General features: G+C 40.1%; 1 long non-coding RNA gene across 1 annotated transcript in view; it reads left to right on the forward strand.

Moving 5' to 3' along the window:
• Positions 1 to 14048, forward strand: part of LOC138433959 (uncharacterized) — a 78605-nt gene extending 64557 nt beyond the window's left edge. Inside the window, exon 4 of the long non-coding RNA XR_011254537.1 lies at positions 13844 to 14048. This is a non-coding gene — a long non-coding RNA (uncharacterized lncRNA). The remainder of the gene's footprint in view (positions 1 to 13843) is intronic.
• Positions 14049 to 17161: the final 3113 nt, after the last annotated feature.

Below are 17161 nucleotides of genomic sequence, written 5' to 3' on the forward strand. Positions count from 1 at the left end.
AAGGATCCCTTAGACCACATGCAAGACACATGCTTCTTAAAAACCCCTGACATAGACTTTCATGGTGTTTGTTGCGTAGCTCGGTGAATGCTCCAACATTCACCCACTGAATCAGCCTCCTACAGGGCAGCTGCTTTTTTTTTTTTCCCCTACCTGTTCTATGTTTTAGTCAAAGTATGTATGTACAGTGTTCAAGAGGTGAACTTGTTCAAAGTCATCCACCCTGTATTTCTAAAGAAAGTCTTTTGATATATTTATTTGTTTCTTGGGTTTATTTGTGGGATGCAGTGGGACTCCTTTGCTTGACTGCAAGTTTCTTTAGACTTTATGTCCACTGCTTTCCAAAACAAACCTAATTTTACACAGACCTTTTCATAACAGTCTGCTTCTCTGAATATTTCCTAAATAACTAAATACAATATTTTATAAATATTAAAAATTTTTGGTTTTAAATTCTTTCTCTGTGGATTAGTAATCTATCTAAATCTCAACTCTAGATACCTTGTTCTACCAACAAAGTTGATGTCCAATAGGTATTTGTTGATTGATTGATTTTGCTGAGCGACTGAACTCCCAAGCCTCTTACAGTGTCTTATGCACAGCTGTGTAAACTCTGTTGAATGAAACTGAAGCTTGTCACATTCCAGCAGTAATAAGGAATGAGTTAGCCAAGTACCTCTTCTCTGACATGTCATCCATCAAACAGCCTTAATATCTTGCTGGCCTAAAAGGAGCTTCAGAATAAGAACACTATGGCAAAAACGAAAATCACTTACTCAAACGGTTAAACAATAAAAGTACCCAATGTATGTGTCTATTGATAAGGGGAAGAGAGAGAGAGAGGAGATCACTTTCAAAATGCAAGTGAAAACTAGACACAGTTTTGTGAAGTTCCCATGGTTTCAGTTTCATCAGTGTATAATTCTAAATCAACAATGCTAGGAGGCTGATGGCCTTACATTAGATCTTTGATATGCTCCCGAGTTTAACAAGCAACTTTACACCATTAGACAGACATGCTGGGAGAAGGAGGAATGGCTCCACAGCAGCTAGTGTGGGGCAACTTGAACTGCCTTTGCTGCAATCCATGACAGCAGATCCATCTTGGGAGAAAAGCTGAACATTACATTTCATCCTATTAATCCTTGTTTGTCATGGTCCAAAAAATAACTTTTAAGAAATTAGCTTGCATTTTAGGGTTCTCAGAAAATCTGTTGGTTTTCATTTCTGATTTGGAGATGATTGCATAATAAAATTGACTTTCCCTACCTTTCCCTATCCTAAACACTTTCCAATTTAGGTTGAAACAACTCATTCCTTGTAGCTAACTCAGACAGAAAGAAAGAAATTGACATTATACATACACTCTCTTGCCAATATCCAAATAAGATGAAGTAACAGAGGAAGATACACACAAACTCATTGTGGAGCTTGCTGAAGTGCTATTTCCTGCAGAGATATTTGTGTGTGTGTGTCAGGGGGCAGGGGGACGGTTCCCCAAAGGCTCTTATGTTCTCTGTCCAATTTTCTAACTTTCCCACTGTTTCCTTCAGTTTGTGTCCAGCCAAATCCTTCAAACTGCTCTGTCGCTTATCTAAAGGGAGAAATTAATTTGCAAAGGAAAGGAAAGAGGTTAGAGACAGAAAAGAGAAAGAAGCTGTGTCTTACAGCTTCCAAATGCCACATTTTCACAGAAGTTGTCTGGGACCAAGAAAAGGTCCTACTGACATCAGTGAAGAGGGGAACTCCATTCCTTGTGATTATCAAAAACCTAAGGCCTTGCTTTATGGAAATTATACCCAGGATAATTTTGCATGGCTTGGAATGTGGCGTGGAGGAGGAACATACCTTTGAGGTTAGAAAGCACTCCTCTTCCTACCCTCTCAAGCTCAACTCAGCACAAATGAAGAAGGTGACATTTTGGACTTCAATTCACACTCTGGTCCCTGTGTTCCCCACATCTTACAAGTACTTAATTCAGAATAAACTCTACCCCCCCATGACCTTCAGGGAAGCACAGAGTTATTTCCAGTTTATCCATTTCTATATCTCTGTCCTGCAGTCCATGGGGGAATAGATCTGAGAACCAAGCACCTTGGCTGAGTAATCCAAAGACTTGACTGGGAAAATATTTCAGCTCTAAAACTAAGGTTTAAAGATTTGTACTTCTCTTTAGTGGATGGTAACTGAAGTAAGCACCCAACCGAAGTGAAGGAGATTCTTCCTTCAAACACACACACACCCCCAGTGAAGCGGAGCATCTAGACTTTTTCCTTATCCCCCTCTGAATTTCCAACCCTCTTACATGCTTTCCTTATTAACCATGCATTACTTTCACAGACTCTTATTTGAATTTGCTTGATGAGCTAGACATTCTAACAGCATTCAGCTGACAGCTCCTACATGCTGTAGCTAAAGAGTCTATTGTCATGAGAATAAGATAAAACTATGTTAAGGTGTCACTGTTTTGTATGGAAATTCCCTTACATGTTTTTAATATTTTGAGGATAATTAATTATTACAGAATAATGTAAGCAATAGAAAAATGAAAGTTCTGATTCCAGATGTATTAATCTTATTATAGGAGAAGGCAATGGCAACCCACTCCAGTACTCTTGCCTGGAAAATCCCATGGGCAGAGGAGCCTGGAAGGCTGCAGTCCATGGGGTCGCTACAAGTCAGACACGACTGAGCGACTTCACTTTCACTTTTCACTTTCATCCATTGGAGAAGGAAATGGCAACCCACTCCACTGTTCTTGCCTGGAGAATCCCAGGGATGGAGGAGCCTGGTGGGCTACAATGTATGGGGTCGCACAGAGTCAGACATGACTGAAGCGACTTAGCAGCAGCAGCAGCAGCAATCTTATTATACCCTTAAATATTCTCATATGCTTTACAGCATGCATCTTGATTTGGGTTAGGAAATTGTTTGCAATGCTCTGAGCTTCCATTTCATACACTGATACAAGGGCCATTAAGACATATTGTTTACAAACTTAAATTCTTATAAATTAAACATGTGTTTTTATGGGCAACCAGAAGCAGTCAGGAACAAGATGGATGCAGACTGGCATCCAGGACTCACTCTGCATTTCACAGTCCTCCACTCAGAGTCTTCATGTGTGTCCATCTCAAGTTTCAAACACTTCTCCAGCCAATTCAAGAACTACCTAAACTGAAACAAAGAAGGCACTAATTTTGAAATATGCCTTTAAGGCATAGCTCTGCTGTGACAAGTTGGGTGATACCGAATCACCACTTAACCTTGCTGGTCCTCAGTTATTACATCGGCAAAATGAAGGTGCTGTAATATGTAATTCTTCAGGAAATGTCCAAGCTCTACCATTCTGTTTGTCATATTGGTGCTTCAGCTACTTATGACTGTCTGTTCCCATTACCTTTTGCAAGAATTTTATACTTTGCAAGGAATAAATTTTACTAGGCCTGACTAATCATAACTGGGAAAGAGTTCTGTAAAAACATGGCTATAGACTGAGCTCATTATTTTTTAAATAAGAGTTTAGCCTAACAAATTAAGACTTCCATTATAAGAACTATTACACCGATCTTAGAGAAAACTCAGCGAGGGCCACACACCCTCACTGTATTGATACAGATATATATTGAACTTCAGTGTCTCTGCTTTAATTTTAAAAGGCTACAGAAACACACCTGGCAAATGCATCGTTACTTTACATGGTCCTTACACTGTGTCCTTTTTTCTAATTTTTTTTTTTAAATAATACTACCAAAGTAACAAAAGTTTGTAGGTCAGGAAGCAACAGTTAGACCTGGACATGGAACAACAGACTGGTTCCAAATAAGAAAAGGAGTACATCAAGGCTGTATATTGTCACCCTGCTTATTTAACTTATATGCAGAGTACATCAAGAGAAACGCTGGGCTGGAAGAAGCACAAGCTGGAATCAAGATTGCCGGGAGAAATATCAATAACCTCAGATGTGTAGATGACACCACCCTTATGGCAGAAAGTGAAGAGGAACTAAAAAGCCTCTTGATGAAAGTGAAAGAGGAGAGTGAAAAAGTTGGCTTAAAGCTCAACATTCAGAAAACTAAGATCATGGCATCTGGTCCCATCACTTCATGGCAAATAGATGGAGAAACAGTGGAAACAGTGTCAGACTTCATTTTGGGGGCTCCCAAATCACTGCAGATGGTGACTGCAGCCATGAAATTAAAAGACGCTTACTCCTTAGAAGAAAAGTTATGACCAACCTAGATAGCATATTCAAAAGCACAGACATTACTTTGCCAACAAAGGTCCATCTACTTAAGGCTATGGTATTTCCAGTGGTCGTGTATGGATGTGATAGTTGGACTGTGAAGAAATCCGAGTACCGAAGAATTGATGCTTTTGAGCTGTGGTGTTGGAGAAGACTCTTGAGAGTCCCTTGGCCTGCAAGGAGATCCAACCAGTCCATACTAAAGAAGATCAGTCCTGGGTGTTCATTGGAAGGACTGATGCTAAAGCTGAAACTCCAGTACTTTGGCCACCTCATGCAAAGAGTTGACTCATTGGAAAAGACCCTGATGCTGGGAGTGATTGAGGGCAGGAGGAGAAGGGGACGATCAAGGATGAGATGGCTGGAAGGCATCACCGACTCGATGGACATGAGTTTGAGTGAACTCCGGGAGTTGGTGATGGACCGGGAGGCCTGGCATGCTGCCATTCATGGGGTCGCAAAGATCGGACATGACTGAGTGACTGACCTGAACTGAACTGAACAAAGTTTGCCATTTCTAACACCAATAATTCTATGGCTCTGCAAAGGGTAATTGAAACTTCAAAACTACAGTCACACTGATACTTAATCTCTTGCTAAATTATTTTGTCAAAACAAAAACCATCAGGACATGTACTGGGGCCCAGTTGATGCCTGGGACTATATTAATTCATGCTGTTGGCAATAGGAAACAACACTTCTTGGTGAGTGGCTGTAGCTTGCATACCTGTAATGCAAACACATCATCAATGCTTTATTACTGGTCTCAGAAGAAGGACTTTTCCTTTTTTCCTAAGTCAAACAGTAAGACATACAGTGCCATATTAAAATTTAAAAAGAGTGGTAGCTGGTGGAATATTATTTTAAGACTATGTATTTGGAAGTAAACAATCTTGATGCTCTAAGGTCAGTCCCAAGTGCAGTGCTTAGGGCTTAGCATTCTTTTCAGAGTATAGCAGTAGATGTTCACTCCACATTTCTAATTACTTAACTCAGGCTCCCCGAGTCCTCTGAGGGAAAGATTGTCAAGGAGCAGAGAAACAGCAAAGGCAACGAGGCATGCATTAAAAAATCATTACTTCCTTGAGCTGAGCTCAGTTTCTCTTAGGTCTGAGTGATGTGGCTGTGCATAGGAGGAAACAGATGCAGGCACAGGTATACAAATGTCTCAAGTGTGTTATTCTTTTACACTTTTATAAGAGCTCTTTACTTAAGAACAACTTTGTTGGCACATTACAGTCCAAAGGGAATTTGGCTGTGTATAAAATCTGTCACATTAAATCCTGGATATGCTTGCTAATTTCCTGGAGTGACTTTTCCAAAAACCTTCCTAAGAAATTAAACTTCCCAAGGTTGATCCTCTTCCTCCCATGTCAGTGAGAGGATAGCTGATTAGGAAATGTCATCCTAACACAATGTGAAGAAAGTCTCAGGCTGACTTCACCTGAAATCTACAAGCAGGTGAAACCTTGTTTGTTCATTTCATCACGTGCAGTGGTGCTACCATGTGATGATATGCAAGAGGTTCCCTCTTCTCCTTTCCCTTAATTTTTTATTTGAATCCATAAAAAATGGATAGAAATATAAACCATGCTGTTTAAAAATATTTGTGACTAAAAACTGTTAGAATAACCAGCACTTCCACTGCCTGAATTGTCAGTAATGGAGGGCTCTGCTGAATTCTGGACTGTTTTAATCAAAGTCCAACTATCTTTTCTTTTTTTTTTTTTTTGTCTCCTTGACCACACCTCACAGCATGCGGAACTTCCCTGATCAGGCATCAAACCCTGCCCCTGCAGTGGAAGCGCAGAGTCTTAACCAGTGGACCACCAGGGAAGCCCCTAACCACCTTTTCAAAATCCAAGAATATAAAGTGATTAGACCTGCTTCTCATTTAATTTTGGAAATTTAAGGACTAAGGGGACTGTTAACTATTCATATGCCAAGTCAACTAGTTAGGATTTTTATCAAGCATCAGTATGATTTTCTCAGATGAAAGAGAGGTCTCTAAATTTGGACATCAGCTTGTACTGCACAATTTGGGTCAAGTAAACATACGTGGACTTCCCTGGTGGCTCAGATGGTAAAGCGTCTGCCTACAATGCGGGAGACCCGGGTTCAATACCTGGGTTGGGAAGATGCTCTGGAGAAGGAAATGGCAACCCACTCCAGTATTCTTGCCTGGAAAATCCCATGGACGGAAGAGCCTGGTAGACTACATTCCATGGGGTCGCAAAGAGTCGGACACGACTGAGCGACTTTCTTCCTTTCTTTAAACATACCTTACCCTGTGTTATCATCTATAAGATAAGGATAATATTATTTACTTTTAAGTTGTTGTGAGTAGAAACAGTGCACATTAAATAAAAGTTAGTGACCTTCCCTTACACTAAATCTTTCCTTTGAGCTGATGCTGTCACTTTAAGATATATTGCATCATCTCAAAGAGGAAATGTAATGTTAGTTAGTATATCAGTCATGGTCCAGTCAGGAAAGCATAAGTGCTCTGAAAATTTCAAACAGAGGTGAATTAAATACAAAAAAATCGGTTGCAAAAATTTTGGCTGAGTAGTAGAGTGGCAGGGAAAACAGAGGCACTTTACAGAGTCTAGAAATAATGGATTTACTGCTGAGTTTGCCACCAACATGTGGAGCCCGTGGTCATCTGTCCTCCCCACTACTGTCTCCTGCTGGTCCCAGATCCACCGAGGCTGCTGGAGGTCATGGTGACCCACAGTTCAGCTGTACCTGTTGACCACAACTCCTACTGGAACCAGAAGCAGAAAGACTACCCTCTGGGCTGTCCTTGTACTCTCACTGACATGCTTTCTACCGGCAAAATTTAAAAGGATCCTGTCAGAAAAAGAGTTTGGGGAACACATTTTCTAGTCATCCAGACCCTGAAATGCAGGGGAGAGCACAAAAGGGAAGGGGAACAGGCTGAACGTGAGCAGACATTATCCCAGAGAATAAATATTCATACTCGTTACCATTCTAGCACCAGGAAGCAAGCAGTGATTCTGGTTCAAAAAGATGAACTGTGTTTATCTCTCCCCCTAAACCTCAAAAAATGTCACAAAAGACATAAAGGAACTGAAAACAAGAAAGGGATCTGTGATGTGAACTCTATGTGTCAACTTCATTGGGCCACAAGGTGCCCAGATATTTAGTTCAACATTATTCTGGGTGTGTCTGTGAGTATATTTTGGGGTGAGATTAACATGTGAATTGGTATACCAAGTAAAGAAGATTGATTATTCTTCCTGATAAGAGGTAGCCCCTTTTCCAATTCACTGAAGGCATCAACAGAACAAAAGGCTAAGAGAATTGTCTCTTTGCCTCTTTCCAAGCTGAGTCACTGGTCTTCTCTTGTCACTGGTCTTCTCTTGCCTTGGGACTTGCGCTGGCGCTTACACTGTTGGTTCTCCTGGTTTTCAGATCTTTGGATCCAAGCTGGAGCTTACATCATTGGTTCTTCTGGGTCTCCAGATTGCTGACTGTAGATCTTAGGACTTCTCAACCTCCAAAATCCAGTGAGCCAATTTCTCGTAATAAATGAATAGAGGGGCATAGGGCTTCCCAGGTGGCTCAGACAGTAAAGAATCCGCCTGCAATGTAGGAGACCCAGGTTCAATCCCTAGGTCAGGAAGACCCCCTGCAGGAGGGCAAGGCAACCCACTGCAGTATTCTTGACTGGAGAATCTCATGGCCAGAGGAGCCTGATGGGCTACAATCTATGGGGTCGCAAAGAGTCAGACACGACTGAGTGACTGACACTTTCACGTCTCACTTTCAGAGAGGTATGGGTTAGATGGAGATATCTTACTGGTTCCGTTTCTCTGGAGAATCTAGACTAATATAAGATTCACCAATAGAATAGAAACGTTGATAAGCTTCTAGAAGAAAATAGATAGAATCATACGATGAATAGACCCCAACAGAGAATACTGACCTCTGAAGATGCACGGGAGTTGGTGGCACTGGGAGGGACAGCTACCTTCCTGGCAGGTGCCCAGCAGGTCCAGCTGATGCTGAAGCCAGAAAGGAGGAAGGGCTGTAATCAAGGCACTTGCTAATGAGCATCTGTGGAACAGGTCAGGTAAATTGTTCCTCCTCATCTCTTGTATGAAAAAACCAGAAAAGTCTGCAAGAAAAGTATGGCCCAAATATGAAGTTAAATAAAACATAAATGACTTTTGTGCCAGTTAGAGTACAGAGAAAGAAACTCCATTTGACTATGAAATGGCAAACATCAAGAACTTAATAATATAGAATCATATTTCTTTCTCTGTTAGCATAACTATACCATTTGGTTCTGGCAATGCAAATATATTGTGAATATTGCTTATTGCTTTTTAATCAGTTTAAAGTAGAAAACATCATTGCAGTTATAGAGAAAAATGCAAGTAATACATTTTGGCGATGGGAAATCAAAGGTACAGCCATTCAAGGTTGGGAGGGAGAAATGGAGGAAAAGACACTCATGCATTTATTTCTCATCTAAGACAGTGTGAAGTCAATGGATTCTGTCTAAGGGGATGGATCAAGAAACATTTATGTGTATTGCTTAAAAGTTGTAGTCAACCCTAGAAGGAAGGGGAAAAAATTAGCAACAGATCAAAAGAATGAAAGAGATGGAAAAAGGACTTGATTCTTCATATTTCACATTTGGGAGTAAATAGATAAATTATCTAAAATTGGCAAATTAACAAATCAAGTTTCATATATGTAATTTAGCATTGCGACTATAACCATAAAAAACAAGATCAGAAAGTAAAAAATGTTGCCTCTTATGAGTAAGGCTATGGGGTTAGTGAAAGGAGGAGATGTTTTTTATGTCTTCATTTTAACATTTTTGAACTATTTAATTTTCATTCTGTACATGTATTATATCTTTATAATAAATCAATATAGGCGAAATGTTCCTGTTGGTGAAGCGGGTACAGTGAGAGGCAGGCACATACAAGCCTCATTTGCAAGCTTAGTTACAGTGATTTCATAAATGTCAAACAGCTACAAATGTAAGTTAAAGAGAGAGATAAATGCTACTGTCTGATCAAACAGAATCAACAGTATATATGTTACCAGGGGTACCATATCTTAGCCATCATGTGAGTGAAAACTTTCTTAAGTCAGCTGTCAAAGCAGCAAACAGTTTGCAGGCTGGTTTAACCTTTTTTCCTTTCCTCCCCAACTTTAATTATAACATTTAAACTCAAAGAGAATTATTGGCAAAGCAAACATGAAACTTTCTCAACAGGACATACTCCTCAGTTCCCTGTAGAAAAAATTATCATAAGAAAAAAAGAAATAAAACACGATGCTTGACATGGTCATATGGTTAAGAAACAACTCACTTTGGTTTTGCATTAAGGAATAAATCAAGTTGGCAGCACTTTTCTCACTTCTGGTTGAGTGTACATAATTTGGAGGAAGTTTCCTTATATTTTGTATATGTGTGTGTGCTCAGTGGCTCAGTCGTGTTCAATTCTTTGTGACCCCATGGACTGTAGCCCACCAGGCCCCTCTGTGCTTGGAATTTTCCAGGAAAGAATACTGGGGTGGGTTGCTATTTCCTTCTCCAGGGGATCTTCCCAACGCGGGGATTGAACCTTCATCTCCTGGGTCTCCTGCATTGGCAGGTGGATTCTTTACTGTGCCACCTGAGAAGCCCTATATTTTGTATAAGTCTCCATTAAAGAAGGTTTATGAAATGAAGTTGTAACTTCCACTGCATCATGAGAAGTCAACTCTGAGTGCACACTAAAGATTTCTGGCATTTGGACCATGCTTCTGTCACGCCGTAGAAGCTTACAACTGTGGCTCATGTTCTTAAAACAAAATAGTGTCAGTTGACATCCATTTATCAAATAACTCACAGAAAAGTGTAAGCAATCTCATTTGGTCCAGAATTGCCATGAGGCCCAAAAGTCAGTATCAGAATATCTGGGCTAAAATAACAAGTTAAATTATTTTTTTGGATATCTTTCTATTCCCATAGTCTTCATTTCCTTTAGTTAAATTTTAGCAAGGTTTTGACAGTTTAGTTTGTCTAGATTGTTCACAATCCTCATTTGTAAAAATATTCTCCAGTCTTTTCTTTAAAATAAGAGCCCATTATTTCCAAACAATCTCACCAAGTTACATCTCACTGGATGCATAAGACTGTAGTGTATAGCTTTCCAACTAAGACTCAGAGCCCAGAGCTCTTATTTGGAATGGGTCCTACTTGTTGCAAGTTCTCACACAAGTTTCCAACCCCATCAAGAGAACTAACATGGTCAGAAAATCCTTGGAAATTCATATATCCTTTTGAAAAACAAAGTCTCTCTGTTTAAAAATGAAACAAGCCAAAACAGCCTATGCTAGCCCATAAGCAAAATAATTGCAGTGACTGTGTGGAGAATTTCCAACTTCTAAACTACCTGGTGTTCCCACATGGTCAAGATTAATGTCATTCCATGCTGACTGGCTCTTCCTGTCCCCGTGGGTGGAAGTCGATTCAGAAACATGGTTGGATGCAGAAATTTCCCAGCGTATCACAGTTACCAGACCAGCTGTGCAAGGTCATTTTTACACAGATAAAGTTGAATCTTACAGATTTCTGACAGGCTTAATTATTGTACCGATCTTGTGAGCGCTGGGGTCTGGGCCCAATTATGGAAAATATGGGAAGTTTTCTACACAGCGGGTAAAGATGCTCTTGTGTATCATAAAGAACACCGGTTGGGGACTTAACATTTCCAGCTCCACATCAGCACAAACAGAGGCCCTGGGCCTTTGTTGTTTATCAAAACATATACAGCAACAACAATTAACCACAATGCTTAGAGAAATGGGGGTTTGGGTTTCCATTTAATTTAATTTTCTGGTTGACTTGGGATTAAACAAGCAAACATTCTTTTTTCTATTTAAGTCTTTGGAAAGGGGAAGGAAGGAAATAACATTTTATTGACTATTGTGTCAAATATAATAGTAACTTTTAAAAAGTTATGTTATTTATCTCCACTATAAGCCTATAAAGTATGCATTATTATTTTTTAAAAAACTAATTTGAGGAAAAAGTCTCAGAAAGATTAAGTTGTTCAAATCACAAAACTAGTGCTCAAACAAAAAAAAAATAAAACGTAAGTCGATTTGCTTCCAAAAGACCATGTCTGCCTCATCTTTTGACAAGATGAAATTCTATTTCTTTGTATGTGTAGATTTAACATAATTAGTTTATTTCAATATTTCTTATATCAATATTTTTTGCCTTCTATTAAATACTAACTTCTGGGCTTGCTATTAAAGATAGTAAGGTGAATTCTATTTAGTAATGCCTTTAAGACATCTTCAAGCATAGGTATTACTTAGTAATAAATATTTAGAATACAGAATGTTTATTTCTGTGAAACAGTCATTTTCACATCATTACAGGGAAAAGAGAGCAGGAGCTACTTCTAAGAGCTAGAGGTAGAAGCATGGCATCAAAAAACTTCAAAGGGAAGGCAATTTGGGCTTATTGGTAAGACAGGTACACCAGGTGGGGAAGAGCATGCGCAGTGGTAAAGACCCATGAAAGCACAAATGTGAGGCTCTGCAATTGGCTTAGACAGTCAGGGGACCCAGGTGAAAAGTGAGCCTGGAAAGGCAAGGGTGGAGCCACAGCACATATGTAATAGTATGTGGTCCGAGTTCTACTGTGTGGGTGATAAAACTGAAAGAAAGCAGAACGACATCAGATTTACATTTTAAATTAAATGCCGGCTGCCCTGATGGCTCAGATGGTAAAGAATCTGCCCTCAGTGCAGGGGACCAGGGTTCAATCCCTGGGTCAGGACAATCCCCTGGAGAAGGGAATGCCTACCCATTCCAGTATTCTTGCCTGGAGAATCCCACGGACGGAGGAGCGTGGTGGGCAGCAGTCCATGGGGCTGCAAAGAGCTGGACATGGCTGAGCAACTACAGCAGAGAGGGCCATCATTTCAAGTCATTTAGAAGATCCCCAAAACGTGGTGAAGGATTATTGGTTGAAGAGAGGAGAGGCTTCCTGTTTAAATGAGGACTCGCACCACTCCAGGATCATTGGCAGGAGCCCAGGTGCTTCTGAGAATACCACAGTACCGGATGGATCTCACTGCCTCGCAGGCATATTCGAGAAGGTAGATTTTAAAAATCCATCTGTTACCGAGTCATGGACTTGGTATTTGATTTTCTAATAAAGAGATGAATGGAAGTACTGTTTGAGTGTTTCATTAACAAAGTTTAATGCACATTTCAAAAGATCATTTGCTGTTGTTTCTCCTGATGCTGCCATCCAAATCCCCTACAAAAGAGGATCCTAGTCTTGATCTGCAAAGTGATCCTAACAGGAGGAGGGTGAGTGGCCATACCAGGGGAGAAGGCTACAGAAGCTTGCCACAAGCTTTGTATTTCTTTGGAGTCATTTTCATTTAGGTCATGTGCAACATATATTCTGATCCATATTATGTTCATTTTGAAAAATTTAAAGTACTGTTGTAAATGTCTTCACTTTTGTCCAAAGTTCTGGAATAAATCAGAAATGCCAGGAAAACATACTAAATTTATGAGGTAAATTCTTATTTCTTGCCTGGCATAGCCCACTGTACTTGGAGACTCAGGCACTACCCTCTTTTTTTAGCCAAGAGCAGGCACCCCATTAATTTAGGAAATTAACAAATGGATCCTCATTTCTTATACGTCAATAGGAAGTGGATACCATTTCTCAAACTTTCTTCACAAGAAACAACTTAGCTGTTAAAAAGAAAAGTCAGATTCCCAGGATTCATCCATGGAGACTGCTTTAATTTAATGTGTGCATAGAACTAACATTAAAAAATGAACAGAAGTGATTCTGTTGGTGTTTTGCAGTCCCCACACAGAGATGCTTAGTCTTAGTGAAACTCTACACTGTGGGCAGCACCGCATGGATTACAGTCCCGATTATTTTCCACTGCATTGTCTAGCACACAAAACCTGCAGCTGTCTAGGCTCCATATCTCTCTATAACACAAGATACAACAAAAATGGACCCCCAGGTAAAGGAACCAGCCTTTTCTCAACCTACAAGCTGTAGGTATTAATGAATTCAGAGCCACTGGACATCAGAACTATAGTATATTATGAAAGTAAAATTTGCTATATGAACAAATGTTTTAAAGCATGTAAAAATATAAGTACATTATCAAATAGCACCGAAGCAAAAAAAAAAAAAAAAAAGACAAAGACAATAAAAAAGAAAGGCAATCTAAAAATAAGTGGTTATGGGAAATCTTCCAAAATTTGTTAAGCTGAGCCTTCCATGATTGTTTCAGTCATGTCAGGAGTGGGAAGGAAACTAACCATTATTGAATGCCCACTGTCTATCAGATAGAACCAGTAATGAGGTATGAATACTTTCCCATTCTTTCCAAAGAGAAGACAAGGGCTTCTTGAGCTAAGCTAAACGGTAAAGTTCAACAAAAGCATACTGGAATGAGTCCAGACTTATTCTACATTAGGTATTCTCTGGAAGCACTGATACCTGTTCGTATTGCAGAACTTGGGTGAGATTTATTTCCTTAGGGGCTGTCCGTTCTCATCCCTTTCCTGCAGCTTAGGACTCTAAAGATGAAGTCGCCTCACCCACAGAGGACAAAGGTGAGATGACAGACACCTGAAGGAAGTCATTTGTCACTGGAGATGCCAACAAGGCCTCAAAAAAGAAGAACATGATGCTACGTTCCCAGTTCGGTTGCATTCCCTAAACTAGCCCAGGCATCAGCCTGCACCATCTCACCCCTAGGCCCAGGGTCAGCACTCTGCTCTGAGAGCCAGAGACGCCAACACCTCCCTCCAGCCCGAGCATGCCAGGGAAGCGTCTGGTTCTAGGGGAATATCATTGACTGAAGAGTTATCAGGACCCCAGCCAGCTTTCAAAATGGAACAAAAGAATCAATGGAGCATGGTTTTTCATTCCAGATTCTCAGTCCCATAGAATGAGCTGAAACGAAACTGGAAGAAAAGACCCAAATTCCGCCTTGTCTACAACAAACTTGGACACAGAACGTCTTCAAGAGAACATTTAGCCCAGTGCCACCCTGGTTTTCTGGGCACCATGCTAAGTCCCATGGAGAGAAAAATCCCAAGACCAGCAGGCAGAGGGTGCATCTTCCAAAGAACTTGCAATTTCAGGGGTTTTATTCTGAGCAAACTTCTCAGCCCCAAAGGGCTTTACTAAAATGGCAAGTTGGGACATGTCCTGATAATACCTAATTGGTGACACCCAAATGCCTTCACTTCTTGTGTTGGAAATGCTGTTACATGACTAAGAAGCCTTGCAGCTCAGGGGCACACCTAGGGTCCAAGTCATGCAACCATGTGCCATATAATAAAGCTAACAAGCACAACTGCAGTGTCACAGGCTCCCTTCTCTGCGCTCTTGCTGCTGGCAGGGTACGCTTTGATGTTAAAGTCATTCCCGTTTCTTCTACCCCAGAAAAAACAATGTGGTGGCCATCCTTTAAGTGGCTGTTCTCAGTCCCTTCATTTTATAACACCAGCTGCCTGTCATTTGGGTAGGAAACATCTTCAGGGAAATGGGGAACTGGCTCTTTCACACTAGCACTTTATGGTTCTTCAAAATCAATTACAGACTGAACCCCCCAAATACAGTTTTTTTCTGTTTCTGATATGCTTTGCTGGATTCTGCTGAGCTAAGTGGAAACATTTCAGTACTGGAATTTCAGAGGAATGAGGAAAATTGAAACCTACCAGTCAGTCACTCTAACATAAGGAGGAACTTTCAGAAACTACAATGAGGTTTCATGCATGTCTAAACCCAGGGACCTTTAGAGACTCAGCAGTAGTTTGATACAAACAGGAAACAGGGGCCTCAGGTTCTAGTTCTAGCAACGTGACCGTGGACAAGCCAGTGTCCACCCTTCTGAAATAAAGATGAAGAATAAGCTACTTCAAATAGATTTTTTGATAAAATTTCCAAGATTCTGGAGAAACATTGTGTGCTGAGGGGGAGAAAAAGGAGGATCAAGAACAGGGAGCAAATAACAGTATCTTTTATGCAAGCACACTGCTGCACTGAGCTGTGTGAGGCAGGTTTCAGTTTCCCCATTTTATAGATGAAGAAACAGACTTGGAACATTGAGGAGGTGGCCCAAGGTCACGTTTATTAGTAGCAGAGCAGAGGATCAAACCCATGTCGGTTTGAGTATAACACAATTGTAAGACATAGGGTGTTTAAAAGTTTTTAAGAGAGATAAGTATATAAACACCCATAATACAGATAATAATAGAATAAAATATTGTAGCAATTCAAAAGAAATCATGATCACATCTGAATCTGACCTTCTGATTAGAAGACTCAGAATGCTTTATGGAAGAAGTATCAATTGAGATACAGTTATATGATGGGCAAGATTTGAGAGGTAGAAATGATAGAAAAGCTTCAGCTGGGGTAAATGGCATACGTAAAGGCCTGTACTAAGGAAACTTGGTGAGGTATTTGCCTGGAAAACAGGAAACACAATGGGAAGAGTAGGCAAATATCTGGACAGGTAGTTTGGGATGTTGTTACAAAGTATATACAAATAGTTATCAACTTAATTAGGTAGATGATAGAATTCCACAGAAGGAAATGATACAATCATGAGGAGAAGTGGTCCAGCAGCAATGTGTATGGTAGGTCTGCGTGTGAAAGAAACTATAAACAGAAAAATTAATAATCTATTGAAAAAAAGCCGTAATGTCTTGAATCAGATAGTCTCAGTGTTAGCAGCAAGGAAGTGTATATAACTGGAAAGACAGTGCAGTTAGAAGCTGGAGAACCATACATCTGACTGGATTGAACTCAGAGAGAAGAGGACTTCAAAGAGGGAAAAACTTTCAGTTCCATCAAAGGAAATAAGGACAAGAATGAGAGTGGTTGCAGGGAAAATGCACTTGGACTTGATAAATATGCCAACACACCTAGGCTCAGATGGCTACTGGGCAGGCCACTGAGTATCACAAAATCCCAGAATTTTCATCTAAGAGAGTTCTGAGAAATCATGCTGTAAGCTCCCTCATTTTCTGGGCAAGAAGACTGAGGTCTAGAATAATTTGCCCCAAAGGACAAAGTTTATAATCTAAGAAATCTGTTGCTGGAGACTTAAGGAGTTAACATTCAAGGTTGATGGATCAAATAAATTTCCAGACTGAGCAAGAACCGCAAAATGAAGCTATATGACAACTCTCTATTTGCCAGTCAGTGTGGAAGTGTGTAAATGCTGGTCATTGGCAACATGGTGCACCTGCTGTGTGCTAAGTACCCCCACTAAATACTGTGCAACGCTTCAAAAGGCAGGAACAATACAGACACCATGTGCCTGGGGAAGCTCAGGGCTCTAATTGGGAGGGTAGGCCAACTTTGAGAGAGCAGCCCTCACTGAGGGATTCCAACCCAGTGTGCAAACAGAGACTGGAACCTCTTGGGATTAATCAAGGGAGAATTGCTCTGAGTATTTTTAATCCAAAACTCAGACAAAAGGAGAGAATTTATTACGTCCTAAGAACAAAACAGAGATTTATAATCGTGTAAATTCTACCAAGGATCTCATTGTCACAAGTTGAAAGTGACTAGCTTTCTTCCTTCAGGGTGGTTAGATTCTGTTTACTGAATTTACATTCAGGAAAGTTGGTGGTATTAACTATGCTCTGGGAATACCTACAGATTTTCAAACTAAAAAACAGGAATCAGTACAATAAATATCATATATTATCTTTGATCCTCAGGTTTTAAGGGCTGCTAAATAATTTTAATAAGGAATTGCATTTTTTAAATAGAAAAAGTTGTGTTAATTGTAATTACATTTTATTAATATCAATACCTAGGTATATATTATTTTAAAATACATTTTAAATGTATTACATTGGGAG

The sequence above is a fragment of the Ovis canadensis genome, chromosome 2, assembly GCF_042477335.2.
Source record: "Ovis canadensis isolate MfBH-ARS-UI-01 breed Bighorn chromosome 2, ARS-UI_OviCan_v2, whole genome shotgun sequence".
Taxonomy (NCBI): domain Eukaryota; kingdom Metazoa; phylum Chordata; class Mammalia; order Artiodactyla; family Bovidae; genus Ovis; species Ovis canadensis.